Source organism: Cucumis sativus, chromosome 1, assembly GCF_000004075.3.
Source record: "Cucumis sativus cultivar 9930 chromosome 1, Cucumber_9930_V3, whole genome shotgun sequence".
Taxonomy (NCBI): Eukaryota; Viridiplantae; Streptophyta; class Magnoliopsida; order Cucurbitales; family Cucurbitaceae; genus Cucumis; species Cucumis sativus.
The window spans coordinates 13634352-13645143 of record NC_026655.2 but is presented as its reverse complement, the minus strand read 5'-3'; the positions used below and the strand labels follow the sequence as shown (position 1 = coordinate 13645143).

Here is a 10792-nt window from a genome sequence, read left to right as displayed (position 1 = left end):
CATTTGAATATAAGGCCGGTCAAAGTTTGACTTTTCAAAGTCAAAAGTCAACATTTTGACTTTTTACTATTTTTGACCAATTCCGAGCTTCTTAGTATGAATCCGCATTCATACTTATAGTATGTAAAACATAAAGCTCTATTTCTAATTAGAAGACCGACGATTATATCACTGTATATGTCGGTTTTCCTTTCTTCTCCCTATTCGAACAATTCGACTTATTTCATCACACTGTTCTAAGTTTAATCCATATGAGCTAGCAGAGGAACCTAATGGACCTATAGATCATGGGCTCCAACGATTCAAGATTAACTAGCTAAACTCTTTTAAACCGAGTTAATCAACATTCGTTAACTAACGGGTCATTCCACTAAAGTCCCGTAGTTGCACTCCCCTCACTATAGATATATTTGTGTCCATTTGATAAAACCATAATCAATAAGTTAATCCTTCACAGGTTGCTCGTAACCTTGGCTGGGTCAAAATACCGTTTTACCCCCAAGATTACATCTTGCTCCTTAAGTCCCACTAATCCACTATTGAACAATTGGTTTAAGGTTCAACCTATAAACTTAATCCCTCTCGGGCCAATGAGAGGGTGGGGCCCCTTGTTCAAGACTTGGATTCGAGCAACCTATCTACTAACCCTAAAGCGGGTAGGAGTGAATTCCATCTTGTACCCTATGTTCCCAGCTATCCACCCGATCTTACCCCTGAAATGGGAGGCTTATTGGGCCAACGCTGATGAGCTGCCCTCACCTATGCAGATCTAAGGATAATCTCGTGTGAACAGGAGTTCATAGTTAACTCAGGATTAAGACTAAGTTACCTAGGTCATCAATAATTGAGATAGTCAGTTTTAAACAGTAAACGGTGTTATAACGTAAAAATGACTAATTCATGGTTCAGTCTTATGTAAACATTTTACATAGGATGCCCCCACTTTCATGTCTCTACATGAACGATTAGGATCACATCGTTTGTACTACAAAGTGGGCCGCATCCATAGTCTCTCAAAATAAGGCGCCCAACCTTTATTTCATATACTATAGACTATTTAGGCTATATACTCGAACTTGATCCACGTTTATGTTTACACATAAAGTTCAAGTTTATTCAAAAAATAGCCTTGGAACTTTGATTTATTGGATTTAAGATTATAATATTTAATTTCTCAATAACAACTTTATTGAATAGAATATGATTTACAAACTACGAGTTTTAGGACAAAAAATTCCAACAGAAAGAAGACCTCGTCTTTTCCTTTGATAGGCTTAGGCATCCACATCTTCTTGTTTCTTTTCTCCTTTTTATGAGAGATGCTTCATTTTCCATGCTTTTGACGGAAGTGCGAATTCGTTTGAATGAAATTTGGTTGTCTCCCTTTTTTATGAGTCACAACTATCCATCCTTCGCAATCATCTTCAACAGACTTTTCTTTGTATTGAGAGTCTATTGTCACGATCTTTAGTTTGAATCGAACAAGTATAGGTTCGAAAGTCCCAAACTGAATCAAGTTTTTCCTTTGATCATAAGGAAGCATTGATGGTGGAATACTTGAAGTACTCTCAATTGCAATATGATTCGTCTGAGCTACTTCATCGATATCCAGCTCGATCTTCTTTTCACGACCAACTTTAGAATAAGCTCCTTCAAAATGAAACATTTTCCAATAGGATGACTAATGACCTGATGATACTTGTAATAGTTAGGATCATCTACTTTTTCTACTTGTTCTAGTCGTTTGCATTCTAGCAGCTGAATAAGTTGTTTGTCTAGCAGTTGCTCTAACATGTTTGCAACATTAGAGTTGGAAAATGTAACTTTTTTCTATCTTTCTTTAAGAGTTGGACAATGCTTCTCTTCGTCATCATGTTTTCTTTCAATTTTTATCTCTTTTCTTTTGGAAAAAGATTTCAATGGAGACTTATGAACAAACATGGACTCATTAATGACACTATTTGTGATCTTTCTAATGTCGTTGATTTCATTCTTCCCCTTTTTTACTTCAGAGATTAAGGGCCCGCTTGGTAACGTTTCTGTTTCCTGTTTTCTGTTTCTTGTTTCCTGTTTCTTGTTCCATGTTTCTGCTTTTTCTAGATCAAGAAACAGGAACGTGTTTGATAATTGTTTCTTGAAAAAAAAACATAAATAAATGTGTTTGGTAACGGTTTTTTTTTTTTTAATTTCTTGTTTACTCATCTTCAAGTTTTATTTTTATTTTATTCACATGTAATTCAATTAAACATTAAATAAAAATATAAGTCATGCATTAAACATAAAAAAGAAAATTATAAAAAGTTTGTGTCATTTAATATAAAAGAAGTTCTAGTACACAAATAAAACGAATAACATGAACATAAAATTGCATCTATCCTTCAAATGTTGTCCAAATTTGATTGGCAATACCATCTCTCACTCTGGCAATTTCTCATAGATGATGTCGACTCACATCTAATTCAATTATATCGCTCTGCAAATTTTCTGACAAATTGTCTATATGTTCAACGATCATTGATTCATTGCTAAAGTCATTGAATAGATCATCATGACGATCATGCAATCTAATATAATTGTGAATTGTGCAACATGCTATCGGTATATATTTTTGTGTCTTGACCGGGTATGGAGACATTTGCTTAAGAATAGGAAATTGAGCCTTCAGCACACCAAAACAACGTTCAATGGTATTTCACAGTGACGAATGTCATAGTTAAACACTTCTTCTTTACCTCGAGGGCGATGTCTCTCATTTCTCTAAAATCTCGTAAATAATATCTTTGACCACGAAATGGTGCTAAAAATCTTGGCATATTTGAATATCTTGAATCGACAAGATAGTATTGCCCTGCATATAATAAAATAAATAAATAATCATCATAAAGTCATCCATTTCATTTAAAGTTTTAAAAAGACATAATTATTTACCTCTCTTAGGCATAGGAAATTTATTCTCAGGATTGTTTATACATTTAATAAGTATGCGAGAATCATTGATCGATCCTTCCAACCAGACATGACATACGTGAATAACATATCAAATGAACATACCCACATTATATTCCATGTTGTGTTAGTTTTTCTTCTACGAAATGGTATTTGCTCATTTTGGGGAATACTTGTCGGAACGTGAGTGCCATCAATAGCACCAATACAATCCTAAAGCACAATCATAGACACAAATATATTTTGAATTAGTATGAACTCCATGCAAGAGAGGATAATATTTCAAAAAAATTACACATTACCTTAAAGAAAGGGTAATATTTTGAATTTGATATAATCTCCATTGGTATAGTGTACATATTGGTTGGACTAATAATTTCTAGTCCAAGCTTGCAAACCTTTCTCAAAACCCGATTAAAAGCTAGAGAAATAGTATGACCTGGATGTTGAAATCTTTCTGCTGTTATACGATTGCTTTCATTATATGATATGATCAATAAGAATATAGTTACTTTCTCTTGAACAGTGAGATACCTAGATGCTTTCAAATTTATCTTGGATTTTAAATATTCACAAAACCTTACGAATGTAACTCCTTTCATCCTAAAACAATCAAAACATCTACTATCGTTTTCATTTAACAACTCGATCACATAATCATGTTCTCTTAGTGCAGAGGTTCTACATGGTTGTTTAGAAGAATGTATCTTGTGCAAGCTCATGTGTAATAAAGTAAAAATGATGCATATATCATCATCGTCGTCAGAATCAAAATCCTCAAAATGATTGACTTTAATCACATCCATTTCTATTCACAAGTATATCTCTAAATCAAAGACAAAAAACGTACAAATTCATTTCATCCCAAAAACAACGTAGCCATGTTAAAAAAAATAATTCATAATCATGAGAAAATTAAAAAAGTAAATAACACATAAGGTACAAACATACACAATCCATCCCTAAGGCTAAACATCCCTAAGGTCAGTCTAGAGACTATTTATGAAATCTCTCCTCCTTGAATCGGGCATTCGCAAAAATATTTTTCTCCAAGCAAAATCATCGTGCAAGAGTTTCAATATTTTAGAATAAGCCTCTCCATCAACATCTTCCATTGTATTTAAAACGTTCAAACATTTCATCAACTCATGAGATCATCTTTCCTAGTTGATGTGTGGCTCTCATCAACTTGACTAGATGTACAACCAATAGATTTTTTCTCAAGGATGTCATTTTTTCTTTTGGCGTTCTCTGCATATACATTTATGAATGTTGAAAAGAAACTGTCGAATTCGTCTTTCCTAGTTCTTCGAACTCTTTTTCTGCCTTTTCATTTATCATTCTCTTCAACATCATTTTCACTTTCATTTTCATTTTCAGAATCTAAAATAAGTCTTGTTGATGGACAAGCATTTACACCTGTTGCAGTAGTATCTCCAAAAATCCTCATAAGCTTTTCATAATGTGGGCAACCACTTTTTCTAAACTTTTTAGCTCTCTTATTCACCTAAGAAAACGAAAACTGTTTAGATCAAATATCCACCTATAGATGATTCATAATGAAAAAAAAATCAAGTATTATACCTTAAAAAGCTCGTTTCATTGCTCCTCTTCAAGATTGATGGAGCCTAATAATGGATCTCAACCATTTCCTGTCATATCACTCAATATCTTTTTGAAGTCTTTGCAAATTTGTCTCAGTTTATTGAACTTTTTTTCAATTGATCGTAAGAATAATTATATCCCATACTAGTATTCGGTTGGCTTCTTATATAATTCCAACTAGTCTTTGTAAATGTTGTAGTTGGTCGATTGCCTTTTGCAACCTCTTCATCCATTAAGTCTACAAACATAGTTTCACTCTTTTCTGACCATGGTCCCTCACTTCTTAATCCATCAACCTCAGCAACCTCATCGACACAATCACGTTGTGCAGATGATTTTTGTGTCATCTCGATGTAATAGTAAAACTTGATCAGATGTGTATGAATTAGTTTTGAAATCATTAAATAAAACTAATTTAAGAACCATACTCCAAGATCTAGGAACACAAGTCTTTCAAGAAAACAAAAAGGATACTTTAGCATATGAGATTTTGGATGAGAGCTATATATGATGGTGATTATATTAAAGCCTTAATTATACATATATGTTAAGAAAAATAAAGATCATATAATTAGTAATGAATATGGGTGGAAGAAAGCATTGGGTTTCCACAAGGGTCTATATTTCTGTTGGTTTTACTGAATCAACTTATAATATCCTCTGTTGATGTTTAGAAGTAAATTAAGATCGGCACAAAGGAACAAAGTATATCCAAGATCAAATCAAGGAGAATTTCAGGTTGAAGTTTCAATAGCCATGATTAAAGTATTTTGCAAAATGAGATGTACTTCTAATAACAATTTCTCGTATATGCATACAGTACACAATGCAACTTCACAAAGTGAACAACATCAATTCCTGCTTAATTTATAAATCACAAAAACGGAGCTCCCCCCCCCCCCCCCCCCCAATGCTTTCTTCCACCCATATCCCTTACTAATTATATGATATTCATTCTTCTTAGGATTTTTTTTAAAAATAATGTAAAATTTGAAACATATTTCAAAAATAGGGTAGTTGCAAAACTATTTTCAAAAATAGGTGTTTTGAGGTGAAGTCGTGGACGGGGTACACGACTTCCATGCAGTGGCCCCCACATACTCTATTTTTTCCTTATTTTTATATTTATACTACACTGGGCCCCACATTTTTTAATTTTCTCATTATTTATATACGTGGGTCCCACACACTTCATTTTTTCTCATTATTTATATATACATACTCACATATAATATAATATATATATTATACATTCAAATTCTAAAAATATCTTTCTTTATTAAATTAATTTATTTTTTTATTTTTTTCTTTATATATATTTAAATATCACAATCTTCAATCTTCAATTTTTCTTATTAAATTCATTTTTCTAATTTAATTTAATTCTTTCTTAATCAAAATTATACATATATTTTTTTTCCAATTTTCAATTTTTTGAAAAAAAATCTCATATATTAACAAAACATGTTATTAAAAATATATTAAACAAATTAAAAGAGTAATAATAATAATTGAGATAAGTTAAAATTACTAAAAAAAATAATAATAATAACACTTGAAGCCACACACATTGATAATTGAATAAAAAGAAATTCATGTTTATGGTAAAAGGAAAAAAACAAGAATTAGTTCGATTACAAATTAAATTTAAAAACTTAATGGATAATTTTGAATTGCAAATTTATTGTTATTATTATTTTTAGAGTACGTTTCAACTTCTTTCAATTACTATTATTATTTTTATTTGTTTAATGTATTTTTTAATAACATATTTGGTTAATATATGTGTTTTTTTTAAACAGAAAATTAGAAAAAGATATATATAATTTTGGTTAAGAAATAATTAAATTAAATTAGAAAAGATGAATTAATAAGAAAATTTGAAGATTGAGATATTAAATAAATAAATAAATATATATATATATAAATTATTATTATTATTACTCTTTTAATTTGTTTAATATATTTTTAATAACATGTTTTGTTAATATATGAGATTTTTTTTAAAAAAATTGAAAATTGGAAAAAAATATATGTATAATTTTGATTAAGAAAGAATTAAATTAAATTAGAAAAATGAATTTAATAAGAAAAATTGAAGATTGAAGATTGTGATATTTAAATATATATAAAGAAAAAAATAAAAAAATAAATTAATTTAATAAAGAAAGATATTTTTAGAATTTGAATGTATAATATATATATTATATTATATGTGAGTATGTATATATAAATAATGAGAAAAAATGAAGTGTGTGGGACCCACGTATATATGTATATTATATTAATCTAAAATAAATATAATATATATATTATATTAATCTAAAATAAACCCTAAACCCTTAAGCAATAGCAATTAGAAGATGCGAGAGAGTGAAATTTAGAGAAATAGAGGAATGGGAAAGCATGGAAAAATAGGTAAGGGAAAAAAATGGTGAAATTTGGAGAAAAGAAAGAAATGCAAGAGAGAGGTAGGAAAAGAGGCGATGATATAGAGATCAGAGATGATGAGGTGGCAGAAGCAGATCTGAAAGTGAAATTGAAATTCATCCCTCAATTGAAAAACAATACAAACAAGAGAACAAACGGAAAAACATCTAGAAAAGCTATGAAAGTGAAATTCATCCTCAGATAAAGGCAAGATTTACAAATCTAATTAAACCCCTCATAAAAAAATCAACATTGGAAAAAGAAAATGAAACGATACATGAGGAAAAAGCAAAAAAAAAAAAAAAGGAACGAGTCTCTTATCTTAGAGGAAGCTTTGAAAGCTCAACGAATACGAAAAATGGAGATTCGAAAGGTAAGAAAGTGAAAAACGAGAAGATCTACGAATTTTGTGGGACTTTGATTTTTGCAATATTAATTTATTTTAGATTAACAATAATATTATTAGTTTGTTGATTTGTTCCACACCCAATTAAAAGAAAGATAGAGAAGACTACAAACAGAAGATCAAAGATTTACCCATAAATTTTCACTATAATTTACCCAAAACTCTAAATTTAAGGGAGGAAGAGAATGGCAGCAAACAGATCAATAAAAAAAATAGAACAAACACATACCTTTAAGAAAAGTGAGGAGAGCTGAAGAAAGGAGTCGTCGGAGAGGAACGCTTTGGCCGAAGAAAAGCGAAGAGGACCAAAAAGCCGCTAGAGAGGCACACCCTTGTCGAAAAACGATGGACAAAAATGAAGAGAAAAGAAGAGGAATTAAAAGAAACTGAGGAGGAGAAACGTATGGGAAAAATCGTGAAGAAGAATGAAGTGAGGAAGAGAGAAGTCGAATAAATGAGAATGAAAATAGAAACATAAGAAAAAATTGGGAATGAAATGGGAGAAACTAGTTTTATTGGTTCCCACTAATTCTTAAGGAAAAAAGAAACGTTTCTAATAATTTTGGGAATGACAAACAAGAAACGTTACCAAACACATTCGTTTCTTACAAAACTAGAAACAGAAACGGGAAACAGAAAACAAGAACGTTACCAAACGGGCCCTAAGAAATCTTTAGTTCCCTTATTAGCAATGCCCAACTCTATGCCGTGGGCCCGAGTTGATAGTTCTTCAAATGTACGGGGTTTTATTCCTTGTAAAATATAGAGAAGTTCCCGTACATGCCTTGGGTGCACATCTCCACTGCAGACAGTTATGTGAACTTGTCTTTGCAATCCAAGGTTAGAGCTCTCCATCGATTTATGTAGTCAATGATTAGCTCTCCCTTTCACTGTCTTGTGTTTGTAAGCTTCATCATGCTTATAGTGTGTCTGGTGCTGTGCTGTAGAAGCGGTTAAGGAATTCCTTTTTCCCGTTGACAACTGTTAATGACTTCTGGCTCCAGATCATTATACCACTCAAAAGCATTTCCTTTCAAGCTTCGAATGAATTGCTTGACTAGTTGGTCTCCTCTTGATCCTATGTTCTCACATGTTTCAACAAAATGAGCAATGTTTTGCTTTGGATTGCCCTTTCCGTCGAATTGTTGGAACTTTGGAGGTTGATACCCAACAAGCTTTAGCATGTCATTGATCCTCTCAGTATATGACTTAGAGTACATAAAAGAAGTCTAAGAAGGGCCTCCATACTGAGTTTTGATAGAGTTTGTGATCATATCTTGTAATTATTGATTTGAGAGAGAAGCCACAGAAGTTGATTGTTGTTGTGGTTCATTTTCTTGCACCACGTTTTTCCCTTTGTCATCAGCTTTAACGACAAAAGTTTGACTCGATTCATCAGTTTTACGAGAGTATGCATCTGCTCTTTTAAAGCTGCGATTTTGTGGTCTCGTTCATCAACAAGCTTCATCAGGAGATTAATTTTTCTCTCCATCTCCACCACGACAGCCTTGACCGTTACATCAGCCATCATGACAAACATCACATCACATCAGGGTGTGCTTCTTTCTTTGACCTGCTAGATATAGAGGATTTTCCTTAATTACACTTCTAGTTTTAGAAGATTCCATAAAATTGTTTAAGGATGCTCTGCGCAAGGGCAAAAACCTTGATCTTACTCTTTGATGATCCTTTTAGAACGACTACGGGTGATAGGTCTCGTGTAGGTGTTGTTGCCAATAGAAGATTTAGATGCAACTTTCTTTGATGCCATTTGTTTGCTTGTAGATTTAGATGACGAGAGAGAGATGAGAGGTAGAGATTGTCCCATCGAGTGTGCCAATTTGTTCGCATGAGATTTCTGAAGAAATTTGCTTCGTGGGGTTGAACTTGAGTTGGTGTTGTATTTATGTTGATTTGATGCGATGTGGTTCGATCTCTAGAATTTGGTCCTCTGATTTTCACTCGATTAAATGCTTATGCTTGATTTGGAGGAAGCGGAGCACGTGATGTTCAAAAGAGCTTCAATGTCAGCTTCAATGTTCGAGGATGTTCGACTTTGGGAGTTAGGGAGTCTTCTAGCTTTTGGGAGAGTTCTCTTTAGACATTCTGGAGTCAAAAATTTTCAACCCTTACAAATGAGGAGAACTCCTCTATTTATAGAGTTCTCTAGTGGGCTTTATGTGCTTCAACCTGGTTGGTTCATGGACTAGACCCATGGGCTAAACCACATGGATTTGGGTCATATTTAGCATTTGAGCTCAATTAAGCTTATTTTTGGGCTCAATTGAACTTAACCTAAATAAATAGTATTTGAACCAAAATAATTAATTTGATTCAACGGTTGTGATGAAAAGATGTGCCATTATCAGAACTGACCAATTTATGTTTTCAATTTTAATTTGGGACACATATCAATTATTTTAATTAGTCCCAAATTTAATTATTTGTACTTTTCATCATTAATTTAGCAAATGATGTGGAAATTTGTAATAAGTCTAAAGATTTTCTATTCAACAACTATTTTGAAAAAAAGGGTCAGATTAAAGGGAGTTGTGATTTTTCAGATTGTGTTTTTTTGTTCAACAATGTTTAGTTGACAGTGGGCTTGAGTTTGAATATGATGAAATCGAAAAACCCCAAGAACGTGATTAGAAATCGAAAATCACAATATGACGCATGACGAAACAATGGAAGAAGGGTACCTCGAGAGCATTTATTCATCAAAAAATCCTAGACCCATAAAAAACATTCTAAACCCATCAAGATTGCATATCAAGAAAGAAAATTTCTTGATGTGCACCGTTTATCAAGAAAACCTAGATAACGTGAGGGACATTTCCAATCAACTAATATATTATTCTTGATATTTATTATCCATCGAGAAATAGTTTTCTTGATTTCCCGACGTTTGTAGAACATCAACAAAACTAAGAAAACTTTGCGCATCAAAGAAATCAAGAATCTTCATTTTTTAAAAAACACTTTTTCATATTTCTTCAACAAAATAAGGGGACTTTTCTTTTGGTACATAACCGTCAAGATAAATATTGTATCAAGAAAAATATTTTTCATGATGGTTCTTTGTCATGTTCATCAATAAATCAAAATTTACATGCATCAAGAAAAGCCAAATTTGTAGTAGTGAATGATTTAACTTTACCTTTTGAACTTGTTTTAGAACTAAATAATTGTTATTTTGTATCTGCTCTGAGCAGAAACATTATTTATATTTCATGTTTGAATTTGAATGGTTTTAGGTTTGTTATTGAGAATAATAAGCTTTCTATATTTGGAGGAGATATTTCTTATGACAATGGTTGTTTAATGAATGGTCTTTATATTTTGAATATTGAATTATCTCTTACAAGTTTGTATATAATATTAATACCAATAAATTTAAATTAA

The 10792-nt window shown here is 31.7% G+C and overlaps 1 long non-coding RNA gene and 1 pseudogene across 1 annotated transcript; both read right to left on the bottom strand.

The window, feature by feature from the left end:
- Nucleotides 1-2287: 2287 nt before the first annotated feature.
- Nucleotides 2288-7892, bottom strand: LOC101211458 (annotated as a pseudogene).
- Nucleotides 3733-5768, bottom strand: LOC105435539. The gene is made up of 2 exons (XR_969593.2): nucleotides 4531-5768; nucleotides 3733-4453 (listed from the first exon to the last, which is right to left on the bottom strand). It is a non-coding gene; the product is annotated as an uncharacterized LOC105435539 (long non-coding RNA).
- Nucleotides 7893-10792: the final 2900 nt, after the last annotated feature.